Source organism: Arachis hypogaea, chromosome 18, assembly GCF_003086295.3.
Source record: "Arachis hypogaea cultivar Tifrunner chromosome 18, arahy.Tifrunner.gnm2.J5K5, whole genome shotgun sequence".
NCBI lineage: Eukaryota > Viridiplantae > Streptophyta > Magnoliopsida > Fabales > Fabaceae > Arachis > Arachis hypogaea.
The window spans coordinates 49,842,676-49,856,597 of NC_092053.1; the positions used below are offsets into that span (position 1 = coordinate 49,842,676).

The following is a 13,922-nucleotide window of genomic DNA, read 5'->3' on the forward strand; positions in this document are numbered from 1 at the left end:
ATCACTTAATATTTCCAAGGAGATCAATGAATGCATTGATTGAGGAAGAGATGACGCTAAACTTGATCCAGAGAATACAACATCTCCTGAACCCAATGAATCCCCCATTTCTGATCTTACCCATTCCCTTTACTTTCTGCCATTTACTTTTATGTTCATTTCCCCAAATCCCCATTTAAGATTCTGCAATTTACTTTCCGCCATTTATATTTTGCTTTTTAATTCCAGCATTTACACTTTCTGCTATTTACTTTCCCGCCATTTAATTTCCTGCCATTCTCAAATCAAATTCTGCTTAGCTCAACTATAACATTCCTCCAATTAAAGTTGCTTGACCAATCAATCCCTGTGGGATTCGACCTCACTCTATTGTGAGTTTTTACTTGACGACAATTCGGTATACTTGCCGAGGGAAAATTGTTGAGAGTTAAGTTTCCCTGCATCAATATGCTCTGAGTTCTTTTACTTGCAGGCCGAGCTTATCAAAGGCGGATTTGAACAATTATGTCTGCGGAGCTTTCTTGGTCTACCAGTGTTCGGTGGAGATTGGCATTGGCAAGTATTATGGTAACGACCACGGGGTCATCATACCCCGGGATGATGCCCGCGGCGTCTTCTTGAGTGAAGGTGATATTGGGGAGGTCGACCAACCTGTCTCCTCCTCCAACATGGTACACCTCCTTAAGGTGTCTCTTGCGTGACGACTTAGAGATCCCTCCTCCTACGAATCCCCCATTGATCATGTGAACATGCCTCTCAGGGGTGTGATGGGGATGTTTAGCTTGTCCGACCTCTTCATCCCTTCTTCTTTTCTTTGGTTCATCTGTTTTATTGGCCAGGAACATGTCTATTCTTCCTTCCCGGGATAGCTTTTCTATGACGTTCTTTAGGTCTTAGCATTCGTTGGTAGGGTGCCTGTAGACTCGGTGGTATTCGTAATACTCTGTCCGACTTCCTCCTCTTTTATGTTTAATTGGACGAGGGGGCGAGATCTTTTCAGTGTTACATATCTCTCTGTATACATCCACAAGGGACACTCTGAGCAGAGTATAGTTATGGTATTTTCTAGGTTTTTCAGTAGGCTGGTCTTCTTTTTTTCTGGACTCTTTATCCTTATCCCGAGGTGGGTAGGAGAATCCGGATTTTTAGGTTTCTCCTAGTCGAGAGTTCTCCTCCATATTAATATATTTTTCTGCCCTTTCTTGTACCTCGTTCAGATATGTTGGATGCTTTTTTGATATGGAGTGGCTAAAGGGTCCTTCTCTTAGGCCATTGATGAAACCCATGATGGCTGCCTCTGTAGGCAAACTTTGTATGTCTAGACATGCTTTGTTGAATCTTTCCATGTAACTGCGGAGGCTTTCCCGATCTCCTTGTTTAATTCCTAGCAAGCTTGGGGGCATGCTTAGCTTTGTCTTTCTAGATGGATAATCTAGCTAGGAACTTCTTGGCGAGGTCGTCGAAACTTGCTATTGACCTTGGCGGCAAGCTGTTGAACCACTTTATTGCCATCTTGGTCAAAGTGGTCGGGAAAGCTTTGCATCAGATTGCATCTGAGGCATCCGTGAGATACATCTAACTTCTAAATTGTTGAGATGATGGCTTGGATCAGACGTACCATCGTACAGAGTCATGTCAAGGGCTTTCATGATCTCCTTTGTGAACGGATCTTGGTCCTTGTGGGGACTTTCTTCGTGGCTGGATTGGGTGGTCTTAGTTTTGAGATCAGCTTCGAGCTTTAGGAGCTTATCCTCCAGCTCTCGGCATCGTCTTGTTTCTCTACGAAGGTCTCGCTCAACCTCCCACTGCCGGTCAGCTTCTTGCTCCAGTTGTTTAAGGCGATGCTATTGTTCTTGGATAGCTTCCAAGATTTCTTTGTTTGGGGGTTGTTTATCCCCCTTATTTTGAGGTGTATCTTTTGGCATGGCTTCAGTTTTCTTATGCGGATTCTGTCTTCCAAGCCAGAGTTATGATTGTTGTCAAGGTTATTATCCATGATGATGGGATGACTTCCAGGTTCCCGGCAACGGCAGCAATGTTTCGAGGGTTACCTGAAACTGAAGATCGATCTCGTATGATATCTGTTATTGTGGCTGGAGCTGTCATGTCTGACTTGTTGGATCTGGTGGTGCTGTTGATCCTTGATCACCGGAGGGTGGTGGTACCTGCAAGAGACTCCGATGCTTAAGTTAGCACGTGCTTTAGGCAGGTTTTTGTGTAGAATCAGAGTATGAGTTATACCTGGGTGCTCCAATGTATTTATAGTAGTGGGGAGGGACCTTGCTTTGAGATAAGTTAGTTATCTTATCTTATCTTTTGTGGGTGAGTCCCCTTATCTTTGGCCAGCCGCCTTTAAGTGTGCTGTGATCTTCTACTTTGGGCCTACTTGGGCCCTTATAGCAATTTGGCCGAGCTCTTTGGGAAGAGGTCGGTGTCGACCAACCTTTGTAAGAGGTCGGTCATTTTTGTCTTCATCCAACCTGGATCGTTTAGCTCGACTCATGCTATGAACACTTAGGCTAGTGACCCGTAGGATAGGATTGAATTAAATTGGTTGTTGGAATTGTTGTATGATGATGTATGATGATTTGATGATTTGGGTTGTCGATGAATTGAAATGTTGATGTTGATAGTATGGTATTGAGGATTGAGACTGAAATGGATTATAATGATTGTTGGAGATGATGGAATGGAATTTGATTAATGTGTTGATTTAAAAAGAAAAAAATGAATGTATTGTTATGTGTTTGATAATGGAAATTGATGAATGTGGTTGGTAGAGGGATGATTATAGTGTTATATATTTGATATTGAGGTTGAGGATATTGAAGGGTGAATGAAAAATTTGGTATGAATGGTAGATTGTGACACAAAGGGTGAGGTGTGAGGTAAATTGGAGTTGGTATGGTTTCGGTTTGATTTTTGGTTGAAATATTTTGAAAGTTGAGGTTTGGCAAAATTCTGCATAATCTATTTTCTGGCAGCAGCTTCGGATGCTTTTTGGGAATGATCTAATCATCAAAATTGCATGGGATTAATTTTTCTCGAATCTTTTGATGTGTAGAAAAATTCTGAAAAATTTGGTTAAAGTTTAGCAGTTGGATGAGGAGATATAAATTTTTGAAGTTTGTTACTTTAAAACTGATTTTCTGCTGCTACACAATCAAACCAGCAACTTTCCAAGCCTATATCTCCCAATCCTGACCATAATTTTGAGTGGGACCAAACGGAAATTGAGACTTGGACTGTTTTCTTGTTTGTGTCAAAATTTTAGACTATTATAAATTTTGTAGAAGGAGTTGTGCTCGTTATAAAAATAGAGCTCTTAGCTTTTTTGACAGCAAAACTAGTTTTTGAAAGTAAACTTGTAATCAGTATAACTCTCTCCAGAAAAATGATTTTTCTATGAGACTTTGACTGATTTAAATCTCTATAGTCTAGTTTATTTCTGAAAAATTTCAGATACATCAAATGAAAATATGATTTTTGGTGGATTTTCTAAGAACACGGTAGCTTGCTGTCTTAATGCAGAGATTTCAAACTTAAAATTAGTTTTTGCAAGAGAAATGGTTTTTCTTTTTTATTTTATTCAACTAAACTATTTCAACTGGGTTTGAATCTATAGGATACTTCTGTTTTGAGTCTAGAGACAGAGAATTAGGCTTGTAAACTTATGTGATACCTATTTAAGACTTTTGGCTCATTTTTGGATATCAAAACGTAGAGAAGGTCCTAAGTGATTTTAACTTGGTAATTTGATAAAAAGTTAGAAAATGGAGGCTTAGGTTTCGGGTGTACTGAGAATGGGTATGGTGGAGTGAGAAAGGAGGATGGTGCTGGAATTAAGGAACTGATGAACTATGAGTCCAGAATGGAATTGCTTATGATGAACTTGAGAAATATGACTGTTTAAGGGTATTGATGGAAGAGATGATGGTTATGATGAGTTGAGGACTCCTAAAATGAAATGATGATCTTGATGAATGTTAAGAGTGTGCCAGGCACTATATCCTTGGAATGATTTTTGATGAGTTATATGTTGGTGTTGTTTTTCCTTCTCTGCCGCAAGAGTGTGCCAGCCACTATATCCTCGGATGGAGCATGCAAGTGTGCCAGGCACTATATTCTCGAAACGATAGTGTGTCAGGCACTATATCCTAGGAACAAAAGCGTGCTAGGCGCTATATCCTCGGACGTGGCAGAAAGGTGACATCCGAAAGGATGTGTTGGGTTGGCATTCATAGACCGACAAGTGATATCACAAGCCAATAGGATAGGCATTCATCATGTGCATTTTCTATCTGTTTGTATGCTTTGCAGACTTGATATTGTTTGCCTATATGTATAACATGTCTAATTACTACTTGAGTTATATGCTTTACATGCTTCTACCTGTGATTACTTGCATTGTATATAATTGTGTCTTTTGCTGGGATTGAGGAGGTTCGGAAAGCGGTGGCAATGGGATCGCATGGAGGATAAGTTGGTGAAGGCTGTGAGACAGTGGTGTTTGATTAGAATAGAAATTCCTTAAGATAGAGTACCCTATCTATTTATGTTAAAATATATATGATACTTATTTGTTTTTAGTATGCCTTAAGATTGAATCTTGTGATGGATATAAAGTCTAGGATTGCCTTTGGCGTCCTGGGGTCTTATATCTTACATCACTGGGCAATATTACCATACTGAGAACCTCCGGTTCTCATACCATATTTCTGTTGTGTTTTTCAGATGCAGGTCATAACCCACCTTGGTGAGTTGCTTTGATGGTGACAGGAGCGGAGGATATCTATCTGTTTTGAAGTCTTTTGATCTCTTTTGTATATGTCTCTCATCTTTTGTATTTTGCTTTGCCTCGAGGCTTGAATTTGAGAGAACAAAACTTGTATAAGCTGTTTTTACTGTCTTGTTTCATGTATGGTCTGTATATGGCTAGCCGGCTTAAACTCCGTGAGCCGTAGCTAGATCCTTATGATATTATACTATGATATTTTGATATAAGTTATATCTATTTCTTGTGCTTTAAGTTAGTTGCTCCGTTTATATGTTTTGCGCTTTTCATATCCTAACTTTGAGCTATATCCTTCATTGGGCTTCTAGATTATATTAATTCTTTCTACATATTATATGTATGAGCTTAGAACTGTCGTAATCTCTGATTATCCTTTGCTTTACGACGCGAGGTAAAGCTTAGGCTAATTAGGGTGTTACACATGAGACAAAATGGAATTGTCTCTTAAATTTTTAGCCACTGCAGTTTCTGGTTCAGCTTGTCTAGAATTTCCATTTTCATGATTTTGTATAGTTTCATCATCCTTTTGAGCTTGATTACCTACATCACGGTCTTTCAAAACACTTTTCACCAAGTTAGTATCACAAAATGTAACATGTATAGACTCCTCAATTATCCTAACTTCTTGATGATAAACTCTATATGCTTTACTAGTTGTGGAGTATCCTACAAATAAACACTCATACACCTTTGGATCAAATTTCCCTAAATTATCTTTGTTATTAAGAACAAAACATTTGCAACCAAAGATGTGCAAGTAATCCAAGTTTGGTGGGTAACCTTTCTAAAGTTCATAAGGAGTTTTCTTCAAAAATTTTCTTATGAAAGTTCTATTCAAAATGTGGCAAGCTGTGTTAATCGCTTTAGCCCAAAGGAATTTTGGAATATTGCTCTCACAAAGCATAGCTCTTGTCATTTCTTGAATGCTTCTATTTTTTCTTTCCACAACAGCATTTTGTTGTCGTGTGCTTGGACAAGAGAAGTTGTGAGATATTCCAAATTCTTTACAAAAGGATTCAAATAAATGGTTTTCAAATTCGGTTCCATGATCACTTCTTATGGAAGAGATCTTTAAATCCTTTTCATTTTGAATTTTCTTGAAAAAGATTTCAAAGGCCGAAAAGGCTTCATTTTTGTGAGCAAGAAATAAAACCCAACCAAACCTAGAATAGTCATCCACAATCACTAAACCATAATGTGTACCACCTACTCTTTGAGTTCTTGTTGGACCAAATAAATCAATATGTAGCAATTCAAGTAGCCTTTTAGTAGTGATGTCTTTCTTTGACTTAAATGAACTTTTTATTTGTTTTCCCATTTGGCAAGCATCACAAGTGATGTCTTTGTCAAACCTTATCAAAGCAAGACCTCTTACTAAACCTTTCTTTATAAGTTTGTTTATTTAAACATACTTGCATGACCCATTCTCTTGTGCCATAGCCACTTTTCAGATTCTTTAGAATGAAAACAAGCTACATTTTGATCCTTTAGTTCATCAAGGATAAGTCCATACACATTATTACAATACTTAGCAACAAAAAGTACTTCATTTGTATTTTTATTCACCACACAGCATTCAAATCTTTTGAAAGTCACTAAATATCCTAGATTACAAAGTTGAGTTATACTCAAAAGGTTGTGCCTCAAGCCATTTACCAAAAAAGACATCATCAATGAAAGTGGAGTGATTATTACCTACTTTTCCAACATCAACTATTTTACCTTTTCTATCATCTCCAAAGGTTACAAAACCTCCATCATACTTGTTTAGTTTGATAAAGAAAGTTAACCTTCCAGTCATGTGCCTTGAGCATCCTCTATCCAAGTATCACATATCCCTTTTGTTCTTGGATGCTAGGAAAATCTACAATAAAAACTTCAAGTTACCTTAGGTATCCAAATTAATTTGGATCCTTTGAAGTTAATCCATCTTGGTTACCCAAGTGCATTGAAATCACACACAACATTATAAATTTGGTTTCCCACAATTATTTTTTCAATGAAGCATTGTGAATATGAGTGACCAAATTTCTTACAGTTAAAGCAATGATTTTCTGGTGCATATTGCTGACATTGAGGTGATTTATTTTGCTGGAAATGATTAAAGGACTAAAATTTTCTGGTTTTTGGAAGAGGTGCATTTCTTTTGACAAACTGATTTTTGTTGTAATTGTTCCTCTTTGCAAAAGCATTCCAACCAGAATTCTTGAAAGTTTTTGGACTTTTCGAATATGAGGTTTTGTTGTAAAATGGTGGTTTTTTTAAAGCAACCTCATTATTCGAAATGTATCCCAGACCTGACCTATTTGATGTAGGTACGGTTCTTGATGGTGGCTCATTTTCACTAGTGTAAAATTCATCAAATTCCTCCTCATGTGTGGGAGTGATGAGCGGATAATTTATACACTTTTTGGCATTGTTTTTAGTAGGATCTAGTTACTTTTAGGGATGTTTTTATTAGTTTTTATGTTAAATTCACATTTCTAGACTTTACTATGAGTTTGTGTGTTTTTCTGTGATTTCAGGTATCTTCTGGCTGAAATTGAGGGACTTGAGCAAAAATCAGATTCAGAGGTTGAAGAAGGACTGCTGATACTGTTGGATTCTGACCTCCCTGCACTCAAAGTGAATTTTCTAGAGCTACAGAACTCAAAATGGCACGCTTCCAATTGCGTTGGAAAGTAGACATCCAGGGCTTTCCAGAAATATATAATAGTTTATACTTTGGCCGAGTTTAGATGATGCAAAAGGGTGTTGAACGCCAGTTCTACGCTGCAGTCTGGAGTTAAACGCCAGAAACACGTCACGAACCAGCGTTGAACGCCAAAAACACATTACAACTTGGCGTTCAACTCCAAGAATGACCTCTGCACGTGTAAACTTCAAGCTCAGCCCAAGCACACACCAAGTGGGCCCCGGAAGTGGATTTATGCATCAATTACTTACTTCTGTAAACCCTAGTAACTAGTTTAGTATAAATAGGACTTTTTACTATTGTATTTGCATCTTCGGATCATCTGGGGACGTCTAGTTCTTAGATCATAGGGGCTGGCCTCTCGGCCATGCCTGAACCTTTCACTTATGTATTTTTCAATGGTAGAGTTTCTACACTCCATAGATTAAGGTGTGGAGCTCTGCTGTTCCTCATGAATTAATGCAAAGTACTACTGTTTTCTATTCAATTCAACTTATTCCGCGTCTAAGATATCCATTCACACCCAAGAACATGATGAATGTGATGATTATGTGACGCTCATCATCATTCTCACTCATGAACGCGTGCCTGATAAACACTTCCGTTCTACATGCAAAAAAGCTAGAATGAGTATCTCTTAGATATCTAATACAGGGGACCGAGTCCGAGTTATTAGTATCTTCGTGGTATAAGTTAGAACCCATGGATGGCCATTCCTGAGATCCGAAAAGTCTAAACCTTGTCTGTGGTATTCCGAGTAGGATCTGGGAAGGGATGGCTATGACGAACTTAAAACTCGCGAGTGCTGGGCATAGTGACAAACGCAAAAGGAGGGTGAATCCTATTCCAGCATGATCGAGAACCTCCAGATGATTAACCATGCCATGACAGAGCATTTGGACCATTTTCACAGAGAGGATGGGATGTAGCCATTGACAACGGTGATGCCCTTACAGAAATCTTGCCATGGAAAGGAGTAGGACTGATTGGATGAAGACAGCAGGAAAGCAGAAGCTTAGAAGAACGAAGGTATCTCTATACGCTTATCTAAAATTCTCACCAATGAATTACATAATTATTTCTATCTTTATTTTCTATTTATTTATTATAATTCGAAAACTCCATAACCATTCGATATCCGCCTGACTGAGATTTACAAGGTGACCATAGCTTGCTTCATACCGACAATCTCCGTGGGATCGACCCTTACTCACGTAAGGTTTTATTACTTGGACGACCCAGTGCACTTGCTGGTTAGTTGTACGAAGTTGTGAAGTTATGTTTGGACCATGGTATTGTGCACCAGTTATTGGCGCCATTGCCAGGGAGAGAACGAACAATAAATTTTACAACCTCAGAGTAACAATTTCACATACCAAGTTTTTGGCGCCGTTGCCGGGGATTGTTCGAGTTTGGACAACTGACGGTTCATCTTGTTGCTCAGATTAGGTAATTTTCTTTTTGTTTTATTTTCAAAAATTTTTCAAAAATCTTTCAAAAATTTCTCATCTGTTTTCAAAAATTATTCTAAAATTTTTTTAAGAATGAATTCTAGTGTTTGATGAAGCATGTTGAAGCCTGACTGGCTGTAAAGTCATGTCTAAATTCATTTGGACTGGGGCTTCCAACCCAACATTATCAAGAGCAAGCTAGTTGTTGCTAATCTACCTGCTGCTGTTCCTGATCCACCTGATTTACATGCTAAAGCTTGACTGGCTATTAAGCCATGTCTAACCCTCAGATTGGAGCTTTAGACTAAGAGTGCAAGATTCCTGGAATTCACATTAAAAATTTTGGAATCCTTATTTTTCTTTTTCACATTAATTTTCTGATGAGCGGATAATTTATACGCTTTTTGGCATTGTTTTTAGTATGTTTTTAGTATGATCTAGTTACTTTTAGGGATGTTTTCATTAGTTTTTATGTTAAATTCACATTTCTGGACTTTACTATGATTTTGTGTGTTTTTCTGTGATTTCAGGTATTTTCTGGCTGAAATTGAGGGACTTGAGCAGAAATCAGATTCAGAGGTTGAAGAAGGACTGCTGATGCTGTTGGATTCTGACCTCCCAGCACTCAAAATGGATTTTCTGGAGCTACCGAATTCAAAATGGCGCGCTTCCAATTGCGTTGGAAAGTAGACATCTAGGGCTTTCCAACAATATATAATAGTCCATACTTTGGCCAAGAATAGATGACGCAAACGGGCGTTCAACGCCAGCTCTCTGCCCAATTCTGGCGTCCAGCGCCAGAAAAGGATCCAAAACCAGAGTTGAACGCCCAAACTGGCACAAATACTGGCGTTCAACTCCACAAATGGCCTCTACATGTGCAACACTCAAGCTCAGCCCAAGCACACACCAAGTGGGCCCCGGAAGTGGATTTATGCATCAATTACTTACTTCTGTAAACCCTAGTAGCTAGTTTATTATAAATAGGACATTTTACTATTGTATTAGACATCCTGGATCCTGGATTGTATTTTGATCCTGTGATCACGTTTTGGGGGCTGGCCTCTCGGCCATGCCTGGACCTTTCACTTATGTATTTTTAACGGTAGAGTGTACACTCCATAGATTAAGGTGTGGAGCTCTGCTGTTCCTCAAAGATTAATGCAAAGTACTACTGTTTTCTGTTCAATTCATCTTATTTCGCTTCTAAGATATTCATTCGCTTTTCAACCTGAATGTGATGAACGTGACAATCATCATCATTCCCTATGAATGCGTGCTTGACAACCACTTCCGTTTTACCTTCGACTGAATGAGTATCTCTTAGATCTCTTAACCAGAATCTTCGTGGTGTAAGCTAGAATGATGGCGGCATTCAAGAGAATCCGGAATGTCTAAACCTTGTCTGTGGTATTCCGAGTAGGATTCAATGATTGAATGACTGTGACGAGCTTCAAACTCGCGATTGCCGGGCGTAGTGACAGACGCAAAAGGATAGTAAATCCTATTCCAGCATGATCGAGAACCGACAGATGAATAGTCGTGCTGTGACAGGGTGCGTTGACCATTTTCACTGAGAGGATAGGATGAAACCATTGACAAGGGTGATGCCTCCAGACGATTAGCCGTGCCGTGACAGGGCATTTGGATCATTTTCCCGAGAGAAGACCGAAAGTAGCCATTGACAATGGTGATGTATCACATAAAGCCAGCCATGAAAAGGAGTAAGATTGATTGGATGAAGATAGCAGGAAAGCAGAGATTCAGAGGAACGAAAGCATCTCCATACGCTTATCTGAAATTCTCACCAATGATTTACATAAGTATTTCTATCCGTTATTGTTTATCTTTTAATTATCTAATCCAATCACATTTAACCCTACCTGACTGAGATTTGCAAGGTGACCATAGCTTGCTTCATACCAACAATCTCCGTGGGATTCGACCCTTACTCACGTAAGGTATTACTTGAACGACCCAGTGCACTTGCTGGTTAGTTGTACGAAGTTGTGAACCATGGTATTGGCATCATGTTTTTGGCGCCATTACCAGGAAAAGAAAGAGCGATGAATTTTACATAATTAAAGTGTAAATCACAATTTCTGCGCACCATGTTTTTGGCGCCGTTGCCGGGGATTGTTCGAGTTTGGACAACTGACGGTTCATCCTGTTGCTCAGATTAGGTAATTTTCTTTTTGTTTTCTTTTCAAAAATTTTCTCCTGTGTTTTCGAAAAAAAAATTTTAAAATAAAAATGTATTCAAAAATTTTATAATTTTATTCAAAATTTTTAAAGAATGAATTCTAGTGTTTCATGAAGCATGTGAAGCCTGGCTGGCTGTAAAGCCATGTCTAAATTCTTTTGGACTGAGGCTTCCACTCATAAGTATATGAAGTTGGATGAAATATCAGCTGTTGTATACATGAGAGGTATCTATGTTTGTTGAAGCTTGGCTGGCCATTGAGCCATGTCTAATGTTTTGGACCGGAGCTTTCATTGAAAGCTTGGCTGGCTAGTGAGCCATGTCTAATTCCTGGACTGAAGCTTTAGACTAAGAATGCAAGATTCCTGGAATTCATATTAAAAATTTTGGAATCCTTATTTTTCGTTTTCATAATAATTTTTGAAAAAAAATACAAAAAAAAAAAAATTAGAAAATCAAAAAATCAAAAATATTTTGTGTTTCTTGTTTGAGTCTTGAGTCATGTTATAAGTTTGGTGTCAATTGCATGTGCATCTTGCATTTTTCAAAAAAAATTCATGCATTCATAGTGTTCTTCATGATCTTCAAGTTGTTCTTGGTAAGTCTTCTTGTTTGATCTTTGCATTTGCATGTTTTGTGTCTTTTCTTGTTTTTCATATGCATTCTTGAATTCTTAGTGCCTAAGCATTAAAGAATTCTAAGTTTGGTGTCTTGCATGTTTTCTTTGCATTAAAAATTTTTCAAAAATGTGTTCTTGATGTTCATCATGATCTTCATAGTGTTCTTGGTGTTCATCTTGACATTCATAGCATTCTTGCATGCATTCATTGTTTTGATCTAAAAATTTCATGCATTGCATAATTTTCATGTTTTTCCTCTCATTATAAAATTTCAAAAATAAAAAAAAAATATCTTTTCCTTTTTCTCTCTTAAAATTTCGAAAATTAGATTTGACTTTTTCAAAAATTTTTAAAATCTATTTGTTTTTATGAGTCAAATCAAATTTTCAATTTAAAAATCTTACCTTTTTCAAAATCTTTTTCAAAAATCAAATCTTTTTCATTTTTCTTAGTTATTTTCGAAAATTCAAAAATATTTTTCAAAAATCTTTTTCTTAATTTTATATCATAATTTTCGAAAATAACAATAACAATTAATGTTTTGATTCAAAAATTTCAAGTTTGTTACTTGCTTGTTAAGAAAGATTCAAACTTTGAGTTTTAGAATCATATCTTGTGATTTCTTGTGAATCAAGTCATTAATTGTAATTTTAAAAATCAAATCTTTTTCAAAACTAATTTCAATCATATCTTTTCAAAAATATCTTCTTATCTCACCTTTTCCAAAAATTTGATTTCAAAATATCTTTTCTAACTTCCTAACTTCTTATCTTTTCAAAAATTGTTTCAACTAACTAACTAACTTTTTGTTTGTTTCTTATCTTTTTCAAAACTACCTAACTAACTCTCTCTCTCTATTTTCGAAAATATCTTCCCCCTTTTTCAAAAATTTCTTTTTAATTAACTAATTATTTTAATCTTTGATTTTAAAAATTTTTGAAAATTACTAACATTTTTCAAAAACCATTTCCGAAAATCACTAACTCCTTTTCAAAAATTATTTTCGAAAATTTTCTTCTCTCTCATATCCTTCTATTTATTTATTCATCTACTAACATCTCTCCCTTACTCAAAAAAAAAAAGGATCTCTATTATTATTATTTTGTGCCCTCTTCTTTGTCATATGAGCAGGAGCAAGGACAAGAATATCCAGAACCTGAAAGGACTCTGAAGAAGAAACTAAGAGAAGCTGAATTACAACAAACCACCAAGCACCTGTCAGAAATTATCAAACAGGAAGAGGATATGGCAGCCGAAAATAATAATAATGCAAGGAGAATGCTTGGTGACTTTACTGCACCTAATTCTAATTTACATGGAAGAAGCATCTCCATTCCTGCCATTGGAGCAAACAACTTTGAGCTGAAACCTCAATTAGTTTCTCTAATGCAGCAGAACTGCAAGTTTCATGGACTTCCATCTGAAGATCCTTTTCAGTTCTTAACTGAATTCTTGCAGATATGTGATACTGTTAAGACTAATGGAGTAGATCCTGAAGTCTACAGGCTCATGCTTTTCCCTTTTGCTGTAAGAGACAGAGCTAGAGTATGGTTGGACTCTCAACCTAAGGATAGCCTGAACTCTTGGGATAAGCTGGTCACGGCTTTCTTAGCCAAGTTCTTTCCTCCTCAAAAGCTGAGCAAGCTTAGAGTGGATGTTCAAACCTTCAGACAGAAAGAAGGTGAATCCCTCTATGAAGCTTGGGAAAGATACAAACAGTTGACCAAAAAGTGTCCTTCTGACATGCTTTCAGAATGGACCATCCTGGATATATTCTATGATGGTCTGTCTAAGTTATCTAAGATGTCATTGGATACTTCTGCAGGTGGATCCATTCACCTAAAGAAAATGCCTGCAGAAGCTCAAGAACTCATTGACATGATTGCTAATAACCAGTTCATGTACACTTCTGAGAGGAATCCTATGAGTAATGGGACGCCTATGAAGAAGGGAGTTCTTGAAGTTTATACTCTGAATGCCATATTCGCTCAGAACAAAATACTGACTCAGCAAGTCAATATGATTTCTCAGAGTCTGAATGGAATGCAAGCTGCATCCAACAGTACTCAAGAGGCATCTTCTGAAGAAGAAGCTTACGATCCTGAGAACCCTGCAATAGCAGAGGTAAATTACATGGGTGAACCATATGGAAACACCT

At 37.4% G+C, this 13,922-nt stretch overlaps 1 non-coding gene across 1 annotated transcript; it reads right to left on the bottom strand.

Annotated features, from left to right (window-relative positions):
- Positions 1–13,405: 13,405 nt before the first annotated feature.
- Positions 13,406–13,513, bottom strand: LOC112774054 (small nucleolar RNA R71). The gene has a single exon (XR_003188566.1). It is a non-coding gene; the product is annotated as a small nucleolar RNA R71 (small nucleolar RNA).
- Between the last annotated feature and the right edge of the window lie 409 nt (positions 13,514–13,922).